This window comes from Heterodontus francisci, chromosome 10 (assembly GCF_036365525.1).
Source record: "Heterodontus francisci isolate sHetFra1 chromosome 10, sHetFra1.hap1, whole genome shotgun sequence".
Lineage (NCBI taxonomy): Eukaryota > Metazoa > Chordata > Chondrichthyes > Heterodontiformes > Heterodontidae > Heterodontus > Heterodontus francisci.
Window position 1 is genome coordinate 16203404 of NC_090380.1, and position 18068 is coordinate 16221471.

The following is an 18068-nucleotide window of genomic DNA, read 5'->3' on the forward strand; positions in this document are numbered from 1 at the left end:
AAGGTGACGGCGTTTGAATTCACAATTGGAAGACACATTGGCTGTTACTCTATTCAGGCAGAACAGTATCACCTGACTCTATTAAATCTGCCTGTAAGGGGCCCTTCAGGAGGTTTCAAACTATCGGCAAAAATGCACACTGTCTTTTATCTGTTTATTTTATTACTTAATATTATCCTTAAAGTCTTGAAATTGTGAGCACATTTGGCTTGTTAAATTATTAGCTGCTAACATATATCAGCGGACTCTCATAATTATGTGTGAAATTCCGCCGCTTTCAGACAAGCCCTGAGAGATCCTACCCGGACGCTGCTCCGTGTTTTGTGCAACATCCTCTTAAGTGTTATAGAGGGTGAGACATCGGTCTGGTTGCTATCCGCATATAGGCTCAATGATGGGATGCGTCGCCACACTCCTAGATCGGCAGTTTATCTTGTGATGTTGCCACAATGAGCAGTATTCCAATTTCCGTGTTTAAGAATATTACTGAAATGTGGCCGCATCTGAAGAAAATGACAGGTGTGTTTTGGAGGAGCAGCTTCTCTCTCTGTTACACTGAGATAGAATAACTGCTGGTGTTAAGTATCGCAGGAACTGATGGTGCTTCAAAGGTCAGTAATCACAGGTTTAACTTTGTCTGGTGGAGGTATGGTTCTGTTCGCTCACTAAAACTGGAGTTAAAAATCACAAAGTAAGTAATGACCTTATCAATCCTGTAATTGCATCCCTGACAGTAGGGTAATTTTCCTCTGTTGATCGCTTCTGCCAATTTCCAAAGATCGCTGATAGTGCGACGAATCATGTCCATCTGTATTAAAAAGGTACAAAAGGTCATTTAGAAATACAAATTAATAATCAAAGCTATTGTCTTAATATATAGAAATTGCATTAATGTTTCCAAATTTCTAGCTTTTATATTAAATGAGGAAAATTGAAGTATCACATGATCAGCTCAGGATGTGATGTGCTTTCTGTGTGTGTGTGTGTATATATTTAACCACCATCTCCCAGCTGTTTCCTGGAGAATTAGGAAAGTATTTTGGCTTGTGTGACGTTTTTGTAGTCACGGTTCATAAATGGCCTGACCAGTTAGACTTTGAATAGGGACAAATAAATCGGATCTGGGAGGGGACTGTCTTTCTTGTAACCTGAAAGCAGCATTTGGACAGTCTGCTATTATTGAAAGTATTACCTGTGTTACAAGTTTTGAGTCTCCCTTAGATATAATCCTTGGGGGTAGAGTTTCTGCTTTGGGCTCAGACTTATTTGCTTAATGACAAATGTAAAGTCTGCCATGAACCAGAAAAAATGGCAGGATTTTAAAACGTAATTTTAAAAAAAAATTGCTCTAAAAATGTACCTTCATCTTTTGAAAGAGTAATAACTTGGTAAAGTTTGATTAATGCAGTTGAAAATGGAACATTGCAAAAAAACAAATCAGTGACCATTCACCTCTGAGTAACCTGATTTTAAATGACTGAAAATGACTTAAAAATACAAAACTATTTTCAGGTTTTATTGCTTTACCGTAGTGAGTTTCTTGGTAAATTTTAAATAAACATTTATTTCAAGCCCCTTTTTAAAACATGTCTATTAATGTCCTTGTGCCTTAAAGTAAAGCCCGGTTTGGGTATAAAATTAAAACCCGACCTGACAACAGCCAACCCGAACCGGGCCCGAGTACTTTAATTTTTTTAAATGCCTGACCTGAACCCGACACATGTAGTCAGGTTTGGTCGGGTAGCCAGGCTTTACTGCAGAGTATGGAGTTTGGACTGCACATTTCCTGCCTTGACATCCTGAATGTTCATTTGAAGATTGCTTCCTGGAGCAAGGCAGCACTGTTCACGTCCAGCCCGACCCGACCTGAACCTGACATATGTCATTGGGTCTGGTTGGGTTAGGGTCGGGTAGCCACGCTTTACTTCAAAATTCCAGCTTAATTTTTAAAGCCTCATCGAAGGCCTGCAACTGGATGCAATTAACAAAAATCCCAGTGGTGATTAGTTCAGTGGTCAGTTTTGTAGGCAGGGTCAGTTATAGCACAATGTTTTTAAAACTAGCGCAAAAGATTGCAGAAACTCAATTGCGCTGAATGCATTTTGCACTTAAAATTTCACGATCTTTTGCACTAGTTACGCCAATATTGGCGAAGTGGAAGTGCACCGAGGAAAAGATTGCAGTCAGGTGGAAACTGCAGGCCACAATCTCAGGTACATCAGTGCTGATCACACCCATAAATAGTGCAACTGTCTTATGCTCAGGAGCATGTCTGTACTGCTCAATCTCTAATTATATGATGCATAACCCTGGGGAAAAGCATAACTTGGGAACAGAACTGGATGCTATGTATTTCACATGTGCTCAGATGTGCATTTTCTAGTCTTTCTGAAGGTGGAGTGAAAGCCTTTAGTATGATAAAGCCAGATATAAATCATCGAGCTGCTTTGTTTTATAGATATCCTGTACATTCACTTGCTATCATATAATTATAATCTTACCTACATTCATCTAACTACAGAACGCTCAACAAGATTAATAATAAAATACATGCCACTCTCACTATTAGCAGGTGAGCTTAACTTTTTCTTGGTTGGCTTCTGATCGTGGCCAGCCCTGGGCTTGAGATTGGCAATTCCCTTTATGAGACCAGACTTGCTCCCCAGATCATGATGGGTGACTGTCTCACTGTCCTTTTCTCTGGGTTTGTAGGCAGTGGGATGGCTATCTCTCTAGCTTCTTTCCCCGTTCAGACACTTTAGGACACATTTTTCAAATTACAAAATATAGAAAGGATCCCTGAAAGTATAGCCTTGTCAGTAAAACCTGTTACCTCTTTCTCCAACCCCCCCAGGCCCCCCCCCCCCCCCCCAGAATGCGGGCTTAAATAAAACACTTAGGCCACAAAATTTGGCTCCATAGCGCCTGTGATTTGGTGCTATGGGCGCTGTTTTGGGAGCAAGATAACATCCATGCCTTATGTGCACTTCTGGTGTGACCTGTATGGGACTGCACCACCAGCAAGGGACCATCAACTACCTTCTGGGTGATTTGCTGATTGATTTCGACTGTCTCTTGCTGAGTTTGTAGAAGTGTTTGGTGGTTTATAATATTTAAAGTCGGTGAAGTTTGCAGGAAGTGATGTTGCATGTGGTGAAGGCCTTTGTTCTGACTTCAAGGCTTCTGCTCAGCCCAGTTGCTTCCAGTCCAGTGACAATACCACTATGCCACCGCCTACCCAACTGCACCCATCCAGGCAAGTGGAAAGTATTCCATCACACTCTTGACTTGTGCCTTGTAGATGGTGGTCAGGCTTTGGGGAGTCAGGACATGAGTTACTCACCGCAGAATTCCCTGCCTTTGAGCTACTCCTGTGGTCACAGTATTTATATGGCTAGTACAGTTAAGTTTCTGGTCAATGACAATGCTGTTGAATGTCAAGGGGAGTTGGTTAGATTCTCTTGTTTGAGATGGTCATTGCCTGGCACTTGTGTGGCACATATGTCAGCTGCCACTGAACAGCCCGAGCCTGATTGTTGTCCAGGTCTTGCTGCATGCTGGCACAGACTGCTTCACTATCTGAGGAGTTGCGAGTGGTACTGACTATTGTGCAATCATCAGCGGACATCCCTATTTCTGGCATTATGTTGGAGGGAATGTCATTGATGAAGCAGCTGAAGATGGTTGGGCCTAGGACACTACCCTGAAGAACTCCTGCAGTGATCTCCTGCAGCTGAGATGATTGACCTCCAACAACCACAACCATCTTCCTTTTTGCTAGGTATGACTCCAACCAGTGGAGTGCTTTTCCCCCTGATTCCCATTGACTTCAATTTTACTAGGGCTCATTGATGTCTCACTCAGTCAAGTCCTACCTTGATGTCGAGGGCAATCACTCACCTCTTGAATTGAGCTTTTTTGTCCATGTTTGACCAAGGCTGTAATGAGGTCTGGAGCTGAGTGGCCCTGGTGGAATTCAAACTGAGCAGACTGTTGCTGACTAAGTGCCACTTGATAGCACTGTCGATGACCCCTTCAATCACTTTGATGAATGAGAGTAGACTATTGGGTCAGTAATTGGCTGGATTGGATATGTCCTGCTTTTTCTGTACAGGACCTACCTGGGCAATTTTCCATATTGTTGGGTAAATGCCTGTGTTGTGGCTGTACTGGAACAGGTCTTCAGTACCACAGCTGGGATGTTGTCAGGACCAATAGCCTTTACCGAATTTAGTGTCTTCAGTTGTTCTTTGACATCACGTGAAATGAATCGAATCGTCTTAAGACGGCATCTATGATGGTGGAGACCTCAAGGAGACAGAGATGGATAATCCACTCAGCACCTCTGGCTGAAGATGGTTGCAAATGCTTTAGCCTTGTCTTTTGCACTGATGTGCTAGGCTCCCCATTATTGAGAATGGGGATGTTTTTGGAGCCACCTCCACTGGTTAGTTGCTTAATTGTCCATCACCATTCACAACTATGCCAGGACTGCAGAGCTTTGATCTGATCTGTTGGTTGTGGGATCATTTTGCTCTGTCTAACACGTGCTGCTGTTTAGCATGCATGTAGTTCTGTCATAGCTTCATCAGACTGGCACCTCATTTTTAGGTATGCCTTGTGCTGCTCCTGGCATACTCTCCAACACTCTTTTTATTGAACCACGGTTGGTCCTCTGGCTTGATGGCAACGGTTGAGTCAGTGATTATGCCAAGCCGTGAGGTTACAGATTGTAGTTGGCTACAATTCTGCTGCTGACGGTCCACAGTGTCTCATGGATACCCAGTTTTGAGTTGCTAGATCTGCAAGCATTCTCATGGAGTTCCACACTGGAAAAGCTAGGTCACAAACTTTGCACAAAGCCCTACCCCAACTCAGTGCTGGACTCCTCCATGTTGCTTGATAGGCTTTCTGGCAGGCCTGCCCTGTGCCAAATATTTAATTGTGCATACCCATCAGCCTTTTCCTTTACATCTGAATCCTCCGCAGCAGAACATGTGTGTGACCTTGTCCTCTGTGGAACCAGGATCTGTGTGACCCCTTCCCCAGGCCTGGCTGCAGGCTACTCGTGCCTGATAACTCACCAAGCGCAGATCCTGCCTCTCTGCTCCCCTCTAAAGTATTCAACGCCAGTATCTGAGCTGGTCACTACTGATGTGGAATTGAGGGACAGTGTTTCATCATCTCCTCTTCCTATTGCAGTTTGCACTGCTGCACCACTGCCTGGCCAAGTGACAGTGCTTGAATATCAGAAAGGATAAAGACACAGCAGTAGGGTTGTGGTGAGGGAAGAGGGAGAAAGCAATGACTAGATGCCTAAATCATCAACTGCTTGGGAATCAAGAGATTGTGGGATGTGAAGAAGAGGATTTGTCAGCCTCGCTACTGCCTCAGTCATGGCCACTCCAATGATGGTGAGCATCATCTCCATCAGGGCGAGGACATGCAGCTGTGCCTGTCTCCCATCTGTTTAGGTGCTGCTGCTTTTGGTTATGTGTGACCTCTTCCTGTAAGAGGAAGGAAAATGTATCAGTGTGGTAGTGGTCCGGATTTTAATTTACCTGACATGTCCCTCACCCAGAAGTTGGGATTCCTCTTCATGCTGTGGAATTTTAACTCCAACCTGTATGTGAGATGTCACTGACAGGTTCCCCACTCGGAGGTGAACGTGATTGGTGAGCAGTCTAGAGGAGGTTGTCCATGGTAGGTCCATGCCCTGGGGGTGGGGGAAGGATGGTGCTAATCCCAAGGTAGAGTTAGATGTAGGGGGGGTGGGGGAATTCGGAGGTCCCAGTGGGAGGGTGGTCGGAGGCCTCGGTGTAAGGGAGGTTGGAGGGCAAAGAGGCCAGGCTGGGGTGAGGTGGAGGGGAGGAAATTGGAGGCCTGGGGGTGATGGGAGGAGCTTGGAGGCCTACGGCACTGCGGGGGGAGGCGGGAGGCCTTGTCTGGAATGTCTGAGTGCGGGTGCCCAAACATGGGGATTGCCTAGGCATGCAAGCTGGGTACAGCAGTTAAGTGGAAAGGCACTTACCTCCTAGAACTGACAGTCCTTGGCTGGGTTTAGCTGCCGGGTTTCCCAATGATTGGGAAATCCGACCGTCCATATTTAAATTCAAAAAGTTGTATAATGCAGCCTCTTACAGTATTTAAAGTGCCAACCCCTGCCTTCTTGGGGTGGGTTGGTCACCTGCCACCTGTCCTGCCTCCATTAAAACTGGAAGTGAGAGGGTTGAAGGTGGGTTGGTGTCAGAATTCTGACTTTCACCACTTTAAACACCCAAACGACCCAGCCTTGCTTTGCCTTTTATACTTAAAATTCCCCAGTGTGTTTGAGTGATGTGCTTGACATGGTTGAATAGCTGGCAGTGTGTGTAAGGTGTGATATGTGGGTATGAGGCTTGCAGCAGTGCTAATGGTGTGAGGGTGCGGTGAAGTTATGAATGTGAGATATGAGTTGTGAATGCTGGTAGGTGAGTAGGGCTGTGGTGCATTGACCATTGTGTGACGACAGTGCAGTTAGTGGAATGTGGCATTTGACAGTGACAGTGAAGGAACTGCTATATAGTTCCTAGTCAGAATGGTGTGTGGCTTGGAGGGGAATTTGCAGGTGGTGGTGTTCCCATGCTTCTGCTGCCCTTCTAGTTGGTAGAGGTTGTGGGTTTGGAAGATGCTGTCGAAGTAGCCTTGGAGCTGTAGTGCATCTTGTATATGGTACATGCTGTATACAAGAAGCACTGCAGCAACTCACCAAGGCTCTAGGTTTTGACCTTGGTCAGGTAGTCCAAGGTTGGCACACATAGCGTAGAGGATTTAATGTTACGCACATTAATTGAAACAATCCTTATACCCATTTTTAAGTTAGTTGTTGCTTCCCACACCATTTGTTCTTGCTAGACCCAGTCCTTTGGTATGTTCCTGCATATCCGTGGTGTACACAAGCTGTTTCACGTTTGTTGGGCTCAGAAACCCCTCCTGGTTTCTCATGCAGGATTTGTTCCACTGGGGTGACATCTGGGGGGTCTTGTAGACAGCAAGGATTGGGCTGTCCTCTGCTGTTTCCTCCTCGCAAATATCACTGCTCCTGGCTTCCTGGAGCTGGAGTGCGCCTGACATGTTGTTGCTCTCGGTGTCCTGGAGCTGGGATGCGCTGGGCATGTCGCAAGGGTTTGGGGCACGCTGGGCCCATCACAACTTTCAGTGCCGGGGGCTGGGGGGGCTTCATCTTCCAGCTCCTTTTGAGTTTTGCTGCTGCTTTTGTAGGTGCCGTCGTTCACTAAACGAGGAAGTGTCGGAAGAGGAGCTGCTGTAGTCTGTCTCAGACGGTAGCCTCCTCTTGCCACTGGTTTGGGTGGTGACCTGTTCCACTTTAGGCAGATTTTTCTTTGTGGTTTTCTTTTTGTACCACTTTCCACTGACTTGTTTGTCCATCAGCTGCCTTCTCCTCCATTGATTCTGTCTGTAGAGGAGGGGTTTCCGGGCACAGGGTAGATGTGGGTCGCTGGTTTCATCTGCCTCCCCTTTCTTCTCCTTCTCAGGTAGACTTTCCTTGCTGCGGAGAGGGTTGCTTGTCTCCTTCCCAGCACCAGACACATTCGTTGTTCCTTCTCCCGGCCTTTCCTTGGGCCTTGCCGCCTGAGCATAGCTGAGGCAACGTTTGGGGCAGGTTTTGTAGAGGCGGTCTGCCTCACTGCACAGGTTGCAACACTTACTCTGCTTACAGTCCTTGGTCTGATGGCCTTCCTTCCTGCAGGTCTTGCAGACGACTACTGCAGTTAGCTGCCACGTGACCAGAGTTGCCACAGGTGCGACGAACTCTGAGTTACCCCGCATAGACTAAGAAGCTTCGACTTTCCCCCACCCCCCCCCCCCGCCGATAGCGAAGCTGGAGGGAGGGTGGATGATGGCTCCGTTGGCATCGACCTTCATGGTCACCTTGACCTGCCGCTTACTTGTCCAAATCCCAAACGGGTCCCTGACATCAGTGCTGCTGCCGACCACCTCGATGTACCTGGCTAGGAAGGTGAGTACATCCGCGACAGAAACATGGGGGTTGTAGAAGTGAATATTCACCACCCGGTCACGTTGTGACAGCAGCGTGAAGAGCGGATCCACTGAGAATGGACAGCGGCGTCTTGGTGTTCAAGAAGGAAATCTTCAGGAACTTGATGCATCCTGCCACGTTCTTAAAAGTCATGTTGAAATATCCACTGCTGGGGAAGTCCTGCAGGCAGAAGATATCTGTAGCTTGGAATCCGCAGCAATCAATGAGGATTCTCTTGATGAAGAAGGTACGGTCAACCGGTGCACCTCCTTCCTTATCCTTCACAGCCACTCGAACAGTGTTGCGCACTCCCTGGCCTGAAGCTCTAGAATTGGTTATAGCCATTTTGCTCAAAAAATACCCAGGACCGGATCAAAGGCCACTGATCATGGTTTCTCCCCTGCCAGGTAAGTCTGTGCTATGCTGTGCCACTCTTGTGTCTTTCCCAGGTCAAAGTTATTCTGCAATGAATTCCAGCATCTGCTATAGCCAAAATGCACCTCCCCTTTTAAGAGGTGGAGGCTCACTTTAATTAGCGCAAACCGGCTTGAACTCGTGCTAGAATCTCAAGATTTTATGCCCCCTATTTAGGCAAGCACTCAACATGCTTCTGAAGCACTGGCTTCACCCTGCAATCACATAAATGAGCAGGCAGCACAAAGTTTTCTTGCTGCCTATATTGCAACAAACGGATGTGGGTTAATCATACATTCTGGTCTCCGTGTCCAATTTCTCTTTTTCCCCACCCTAACACAACCTTCTCAAAATGAATTGTGGCCATCCTGGCTCAATGGGCCTGGGATAAGACTATTTACCCTCATTGTATCTGCTTGTACCATAAAATTGTCTCATCTGGTTCTAATCTACATTTTCAATGCCTGCTGCAAGTGCTTTTTAAAAAAAACCTGTTTGTTCCTAAACATGGTGCTTAAATGTAACTCATTCCCAAATCCTTGTGCGAAGGAAACAAATTCAAAAATCCCTTAACTTAACCTAAAACAATTGAAAATTGTAATTGAAACAGTAAGTGATATTTGAAAATGCTACCAGGAAAAGTCATGTCTAATAATGGATGTAGAAATGTATGTATGAAAAAGAGAGATGGGTAAGGACCAGCTGATCCATTCAGCCTGGCATGGTTAGCATCTACACCCTACCAAATTTGCAGAATGGACATGTAAATGGCAAAATAATTTCAATGCAGATAAGTGTGAGGTGTTGCATTTTCATAGAAGGAATGAGAAGGCTAGATATTCCTGGGAGGCTAAGAGTCTGAATTGGGAATATATGAAAAGAGATCTATGGGTACAGATTCACAAATCATTAAAAGTAGCAATGCAAGTTAAACAGCCATTAAAAAGTGCAAACTAAGCACTGGAGGTCATTTCTGGAGGAAGAAGATTCAAAAGCAGAGAAGTTATGTTAAACTTATATTGACCACTCTTGGAGTACTGTACACAGTTTTGTTAATGTTACAAAAATGATTTAGATGCGATACTGCTGAAAGCCAGCTGGTGAAGGATATAACTGGAGCCAATCTTTGTCCACCCCCATAAGCATTTATTTACACAAGTTATAGCTCATGGAATAAAAGGGGACATATCTTAACACCTACCCTATCAAAACCCTTCATAATTTTCAACGTCCCCGCTCAGACTTCTCTCTTCTAGAGAAAAGAGCCACTGCCTGTTTAGTCTTTCCTGAAGGTAATACCCTCTCAGATCTGATATCATCCTTGTGAATCTTCCAAAACTAGGGGTCATAAGTATTGGATTTATTGGTGACTATTCTATAGAGAATTCAAGAGACGCCTGGAGAATTGCAAATTTTACACCCTTTTTCAAAAAAGTGTGTAAATATAAGTCCAGCAACTACGGGCCAATCAGTTTAACTTTGGTGGGGAAGCTTTAGAAATGATAATTCTGGACAATATTAATAGTCACTTGGGCAAATGCAGAGTTAATTAGGGAAAACCAGCAAGGATTTGTGAAGGGAAAATTGTGTTTAACTGGAATTTTTTGATGAAGTAACACAGAAGATTGATCAGGGTAATACTGTTAATGTGGTGTATGTGGACTTACAAAAAACATCTGATAAAGTGTCACACGATAGACTTGTTGACAGCAAAGTTATAGCTCATGGAATAAAAGGGACAGTAAAAACATGGATACGAAATTGGCTGAGCAACAGGAAACAGCAAAGTGATTAATGGATGTTTTTCAGACTGGAGGAGGTTTGTAGTGGAGTTCCCCAAGGGTTGGTGTTGGGACCCTTGCCGTTCTTGATGTATATTAATGACCTAGACCTTGGTATTCAGGGTACAATTTCAAAATTTGTGGATGATCCAAAACTTAGAAACATTGTGAACTGTGAGGAGGCTAGTGGAGAATTTCAAAAGGACATAGACAGGTTGGTGGAATGGGCGGACATGTGGCAGATGAAAGTTAGTGCAGACAAGCATGACATGATTCGTTTATAGTAGGAAGAACACAGAGCATATAAAATGGTACAATTCTAAAGTGGGTGCAGGAGCAGAGTGACTTGGCTATATCTGTGCATAAATCACTGAACATGGCAGGACAGGTTGATAGAATGGTTAATAGAGCATACAGCATCCTAAGCTTCATTAATATGGGTGAAGAGTACAAAAGCAAAGAAGTTATGTTAAACTTGTATAAAACACTGGTTTGGCCTCAACAGGAGTATTGTGCCCCATTCTGGGCCCACGCTTTATGAAAAATGTAAAGGCATTCGAGAAGGTGCAGAAAAGATTACCAAGAATGGTTCCAATGATGAGGAATCTCCGTAAGGTGGATAGATTGGAGAAGCTGGGACTCTTTTTCTCTTAGAGAAGAGAAGGTTGAGAGGAGGTTAGATAGAGGTGTTCAAAATCATAGGGGCCTGGACAGGGTAAATGGAGGAAAAACCGTTCCATTGGTGGAAGGATCAAGAACAAGAGGGCACAGATTTAAGATAATTGGCAAAAGAAGCAGTGGCAGCATGAGGAAAAGCTTTTTCATGCAGCGAGTGGTTAGGATCTGGAATGCATTACCTGAGGGTGTGATGGAGGCAGGTTCAATCGAGGAATTCAAGAGGGAATTGTTTTCTGAAAAGGAAGAATGTGCAGGGCTATGGGGAGAAGGCGCGGGAGTGGAGCTAGGCAAATTGCTCTTGAGAGCGAGCGCAAACATGATGGGCCAAATGGCAACCTTCTTCTGTGCTGTGACAATTCTGTGATTTTTTTTTTTACTCGAGTGGTGACAATGTGGAACTGACTATCACATGAAGTGGTTGAGGTGAAGAGCATAGAAACATTTCAAAGAAAGTTTGGGTATGGTACATGAGGGCAATATGTTGATAGAGTAAGATGAGCTTATTTGTGAGGAGGCTTAAAGAGTCATAGTCATTACATCTCAGAAGGAGGTCATTTGGCCCATTGAGTCCAAGCCAGCTCTCTGTAGAGCAATCCAATCAGTCCCATTCCCCACTCTATCCCCATAGCCCTGCAAGTTTATTTCCCTCAAGTGCCCATCCAGTTTTTTTTTTTTTTTTGAAACCATTGCTCGTCTTCTGCCACCCTTGTAGGCAGAAATGTCTTTTTATGTCCTTTTATCTAAATCTGTCAAAATCAAACCTGTCATAATCTTGTACATCTCTCTCTTAAATTTCCCCTCAATTTCCTTTTCTCGAAAGAGGACAAACCCTGCTTTTTCAGCCTAATCTTTTGTAGCTAAAATCCCCCATTCCTGGAACCATTCTGGTAAATCTCAGGTCCCTCACATCCTTCCTAAAGTATGGTGACCAGAACTGGATACAGTACTCTAGTTGTGGCCTAACTTGAGCTTTATAAAGGCACAGCATAACTTCCCTGCTTTTATACTCGTATCTCTATTTATGAAGCCCAAGATCCCATATGCTTTGCAAACTACTCCCAATATATCCTGCCACCTTTCAAAGATCAATGCATATGAACCCCCAGTCCCTGTACACTCTTTTTAAAAGTGTGCCATTAAGTCTGTGTTGCATCAGTCTATCCCTTCTCCCAAAATGCATCGCCTCACACACTTCTCTGTATTAAATTAAATTTGCCACTTGTCTGCCCATTCTGTGAGTCTATCTAAGTCCTGTTGCAGTTGATTGGTATCATCCTCCATGTCTGCCACACCTCCAAGTTTGGTATAATTGGCAAATTTTGAAATATTTTCATGCACTGAAAAGTCACTGACATTTTCTGTCTGCTGCCAGTAGTAAAGATGGTGCTGCTCAATTTATCACAGAAACAAAAGAAACCAAAATCCCCACAGTGGCTGCGATTGCTGCTTCCATCCCACCCCCAACAGTATCCTGCTCCCTCCTGCCATTGCGCTGCTCTTCGCCACTGCCTCCAGCACCCGCCTGCTCACCGCTTGCTCCCCGCCTCAACACTTTTTTTTTCCCCCGGCCACTCGCTCCCCGCTCCCTCCTGCTTCTGCTCCCAGCTTGCTCCTGCTCGTAGTCTCCCTCCCCTCCCTGCCTTTCTGGTCTGTGTGTCTCTCTCCTCCCTGCCACCCTCCCCCCTGTGCGGGGAAGAGAGTTGTCAATCACGGGAGGAAGTGGGGAGCAGTGGCAGAGCCGATGGGGGAGAAGTGACAAGGCAGGGAGCAAGTGGCCGAAGGTGGAGAAGAGGTGATGCGGGGGGCGAGCAGACGTTGCAGTACGTGATGACATTTTCATGCGCATACTCAAATTTGTCTTGGCAAGCTGGGTGCTGATGTAGGCTGTGCATGCTCAGCCCCATGCTGACAGCAAGAGTCCATTCTGAGTATGTGTGAAGCTGGGAGCACTCTGATGTCGATGCTGGGCTGCGCTGTCAGCAGTCACTTTGTTTATATATCAGAAAAGCAGTAGTCCCAACACTAACCCTTGGGGAACATCACTATCATCATCCAGTCTGAAAAACGACCATTTACTGTGATTTGCTTTCTTTCCTTGAACTAATTTTTTTATCCAGTTGGACACTGACCCTCCAATTCCATGAGCTGCAATTTTATTAAGCAGCCTTTTATGTGTTACTTTGTCAAATGCTTCCTTAAAATCTAAGGGCACAGTGGTGTAGTGGTAACTGGCCCCAGCTAAAGATCTGGGGACATGAGTACGATCCCATCACAGCAGCTGGTGGCATTTAAATTCAATTAAATAACAAATCTGGAACTACAAGCCAGTGTCAGTAATGGTGACCATGAAACTACCGGATTGTCGTTAAAACCCATCTGGTTCACTCGTGCCCTAATAGGGAAGGAAATATTTCATTACCTGGTCTGGCTTACATCTGACTGCAGACGCACAGCAATGTGGTTGACTCTGAACTGCCCTCTGAAATGGCATTGCAAGATTCTCCGTTGTCCCAAGTGGCTACAGGAAAGTCGAAAAAGAATATAACTGGACAGACCACCCGGCATCAACTCAGGCACTGAAAATGACAATGGCACACCCCGCCCAGTAGACCCTGTAAAGTCCTTCTTATTAACATTGTGCCAAAATTAGGAGAACTGTCCCACAAACCAGTCAAGCCTGACATGGTGGTACTCACTGAATCATACCTTCCTAACAATGTCCCAGACTCCTCCATCACTATCCCTGGGTATGTCCGATGTCACCAGCAGGCCAGACCCACCAGAGGTGGTGGCACAGTGGTATACAATTGGGAGGGAATGGTCCTGGGAGTCCTCAACATGGACTCTGGGCCGCAATCTCATGGCATCAGGTCAAACATGGGCAAGGAAGCCTCCTGCTGATTGCCACCTACTGCCCTGCCTCAGTTGATGAATCAGTACTCCATGTTGACCACCACTTGGAAGAAGCACTGAGTGTAGCAAGAGAACAGAACATACTCTGGGTGGGGGAATTAAATGGCCATCACCAAGAGTGGCCCGGTAGTACCACTACTGACTAAGCTGGCTGAGTCCTGAAGGACATTGCTGCTGGATTGGCCTGCAGCAGGTGGTGAGAGAACTCGCAAGGGGGGTAAAAAGCTGCTTGTACTCACCCCTAACAATCTATCTGTCGTAGTTGCATCTGCCCATGACCCTATTGGTAGGAGTGACCATCGCACAGTCCTTGTGGAGACGACGTCCTGTCTTCGCACTGAGAATACCATCCATTGTGTTGTGTGGCACTATCACCATGCTAAACAGGATAGATTCAGAACAGATCTAGTAGCACCATGAGGCACTGCCATCAACAGCAGCACAATTATATTCAAACACAATCTAACCTCATAGCCAGGCATATCCCTCACTCTACCATTACTATCAAGCCAGGGGATCAACCCTGGTTCAAGGAGCATTGCAGGAGAGTATGCTAGGAGCAGCACCAGGCATACCTAAAAATGAGGTGTCAGCTTGGTGAAGCAGCAACACAGGACTACATGCATGCTGAACACTGGAAGCAGCATGTGACAGACCGAGCTAAGCAACCTCAAAACCAACCGATCCGATCAAAGCTGCCACATCCAGTTGTGAATGCTGGTGGGCAATTAAACAACTATCCGGAGAAGGAGGCTCCACAACATCCCCATCCTCAATGATGGAGGAACCTAGCACGTCAGCGCAAAAGACAAGGCTGAAGCATTCGCAATCATCGGTCAGAAGTGCCAAGTGGATGATCAATCTCTGCTTCCTCCTGAGATCCCCAACATCATAGATGTCAGTCTTCAGACAATTCAATTCACTCAAAGTGATGTCGAGGAACAGCTGAAGGCACTGGATACTGCAAAGGCTACGGGTCCTGACAACATACTGGTTGTAGTATTGAAGACTTGTGCTGCAGAACTAGCCGCACAACTAGCCAAGCTGTTTGGGTACAGCTACAACACAGATATCTGATCAATAATGTGGAAAATTTATTTATTGATACAGCACTGAAACAGGCCCTTCGGTCCACTGAGCCTGTGCCGACTATCAACCATCCATTTTATACTAATCCTACATTAATCCCATATTCCTACCACATCCCCACCATTCTCCTACCACCTACCTATACTAGGGGCAATTTATAATGGCCAATTTACCTATCAACTTGCAAGTCTTTGGCTGTGGGAGGAAACCGGAGCACCCGGCGAAAACCCAAGCAGTCACAGGGAGAACTTGCAAACTCCGCATAGGCAGTACCCAGAATTGAACCCGGGTCGCTGGAGCTGTGAGGCTGCGGTGCTAACCACTGCGTCACCCTAATTGTCCATAAAAAGCAGGACAAATCAAATTCAGCTAATTACTGCCCCATCAGTCTACACTTGATCATCAGCAAAGTGATGGAAGGTGACAGCGACAGTGCTATAAAGTGGCACTTACACTGCCATAACCTGCTCACTGACGCTCAGTTTGGGTTCTACCAGGGTCACTTGGCTTTTTTTTATTCTTTCATGGGATGTGGGTGTTGCTGGCTAGCCCAGCATTTATTGTCCATCCCTAATTGATCTTGGTGATCCACCACCTTGAACTGCTGCAGTCCATGTGGTGTAGGTACACCCACAGTGCTGTTAGGATGGGAGTTCTAGGATTTTGACCCAGTGACCATGAAGGAACAGTGATTATAGTTCCAAGTCAGGATGGTGTGTGGCTTGATGGGAAACCTGAGCATGGGAACATCACCTCCTGCCAGACCTCATTACAGCCTTGGTCCAAGCATGGACAAAATAGCTGAATTCCATTGGTGCTGAGAAAGTGACTGACATTGACATCAAGGCAGCATTTGACTTAGTGTGCCTTCAAGAAGCCCTAGTAAAACTGGAGTCAGTAGGAATCGGGAGAAAACTCCACTGGGTGGAGTCAAACTTTACACAAAAGAAGATGGTTATGGTTGCTGGAGGCCATCTAAGCTGCAGGACATTGCTGCTGGAGTTCCTCAGGGTAGTGGGTAGTGTCTTAGGCCCAACCATCTTCAGCTGCTTCAATAACCTTCCCTCCATCATAAGGTCAAAAATGGCAGAGTGTTCACTACTGTTCACAGCTCCTCAGATACCGAAGCAGTGCATGTCCGCATGCAGCAATACTGCTGATAAGTAGCAAATAACATTGCCTGGCCGTTGTGTGGCATCAATGATCATTTCCAGCAACAGAGAATCTAATCATCTCCCTTGACATTCAATGACATTACTATTGCTGAATTCCCCCACCATCAACATCCTGGGGTTACAATTGACCAGAAACTTAAGTGGACCAACCATGCAAGTGTAGGTCAGAGATTGGGGATTCTGCAGCAGGTAACTCACCACCTGACTCTCCAAAGCCTGTCCACCATCTACAAGGCACAAGTTAGGAGTGTGATGGAATACTCTCCACTTGCCTGGATGGGTGCAGTTCTAACAACACTCAAGAAGCTCGACACCATCCAGGACAAAGCAGCCCGTTTGATCAGCATCCCATCCATGGCCTTCAACATTCACTCCCTCTGCCACTGCAGCAGCATGTACTATCTACAAGGTGTACTGCAGCAACCTGCCAAGGCTGCTTCAACAGCACCTGCCAAATCCACCACCTCCAGCAGCTACAAGGACGAGGGCAGCAGATGCATAGGAATATCGCCACCTGCAAGCTCTGTTCCAAGTCGTACACTGACTTGGAATGATATCACTGTTCCTTCACTGTCACTGGATCAAATCCTGGAATTCCCTTCCTATCAGCATTGTGGGTGCACCTACACCAGATGGACTGTAGCGGTTCAAGAAGGCGGCTCACCACCACCTTCTCAAAGGCAATTCGGGATGGGCAATAAACTTTTGCCTTGTCAGACGCTCACATCCCATGAAAGAATAAAAAAAAATTGCTCTTTGTTCATCAACCTTCCCTTTTACTTTATCAAAAAATTCGATGTGCTTGACTAATCTAAATTTGCTTTTCACAAATCCGTCCTGGCTTTCCTCAACTACTCACTGCTCCAAGTACCTGTTGATGTTTTCCCTGATCATTCTTTCTTTCTAAAACCTTAACCAGCACTGATGTTGAACTCGCCAGCCTGTAGTTACTCAATGTCCTTACACCCTTTTTCAAGCAAGGGTGCAACATTTTCCACTCTCCAATCCCCTGGTACCTGCCACCCTGGCCCCATTATCTCAGGAAGGTTGGAAGATTATGACAAGCCCTCCTGCTATCTCCCCTCCCACTTCTTCTAGCAACCTGGGATGCAAGCCATCCTGACCACATAACCTATCCACTCTAAAAGCAGACTGTAAAAGCTTCTTTAGGTATGTGAAAAGGAAAAGATTAGCTAGGACAAATATGGGCCCATTACAGGTGGAGATAGGAAAACGTCTCATGGAGAACAGAGAAATGGCAGAGAAACTAAACAATTACTTTGTGACTGTCTTCACAGAAAAAGTTACAGAAAATCTCCCAGAAATACTAGGTAAACAAGGGCCTTGTGAAACTGAGGAACTGAAGGAAATTAGTAAAGATGTAGTTAATGCGTTGAATGTTGATAAATCCTCTGGACCAGATGGGCTACATCCCAGAGTGTTGAAGGGGGTGGCTATAGAGATAGTGGATGCATCGGTGGTTATCTTTCAAAATTCTACAGATTCTGGATAGGTTCCTGCAGACTGGAAAGTAGCAAATGTAACCCAACTATTTAAGAAGGGAGGGGGAGGGATAATGGAGAACTGCAGACCTGTTAGTTTGACATCAGTAGTAGGTAAAATGTTAGAATCTATTATAAATGATTTGATTACTGGACACTTGGAAAATAATAAAATTGGGCAGAATCAACATGGATTTATGAAAAGGAAATCATGTTTGACAAACCTGTTGGAGTTTTTTTGAGGATGCTACTTGTAGCATAGATAAAGGAGAACCAGTGGATGTGGCGTTTTTGGATTTTCAGAAGGATTTTTGTTAAGGTCCCACACAGGAGGCTGGTAAGCAAAGTTAGAGCACATGGGATTGGAGGTAATATACTAGTATGGACTGAGAATTGGTTAAAGCCAAAAAGCAGGGAGTAGGAATAAATGGGTCATTCTCAAGATGACAGACTGTTACTAGTGGGGTACTGCAAG

General features: G+C 45.5%; 1 protein-coding gene across 6 annotated transcripts in view; it reads left to right on the plus strand.

The window, feature by feature from the left end:
* Nucleotides 1–320: 320 nt before the first annotated feature.
* mcf2la (mcf.2 cell line derived transforming sequence-like a) overlaps nt 321–18068 on the plus strand; it is a 418987-nt gene continuing 401239 nt past the window's right edge. For 3 of the 6 annotated variants that reach the window (XM_068040152.1, XM_068040157.1, XM_068040158.1), the window contains exon 1: nt 322–611. The gene's annotated coding sequence lies outside the window, so the exon portion shown is untranslated. Of the gene's footprint in view, nt 612–2135; nt 2214–18068 lie in introns of all 6 variants that reach the window. The other 3 variants (XM_068040155.1, XM_068040156.1, XM_068040153.1) reach the window with 2 other exon arrangements.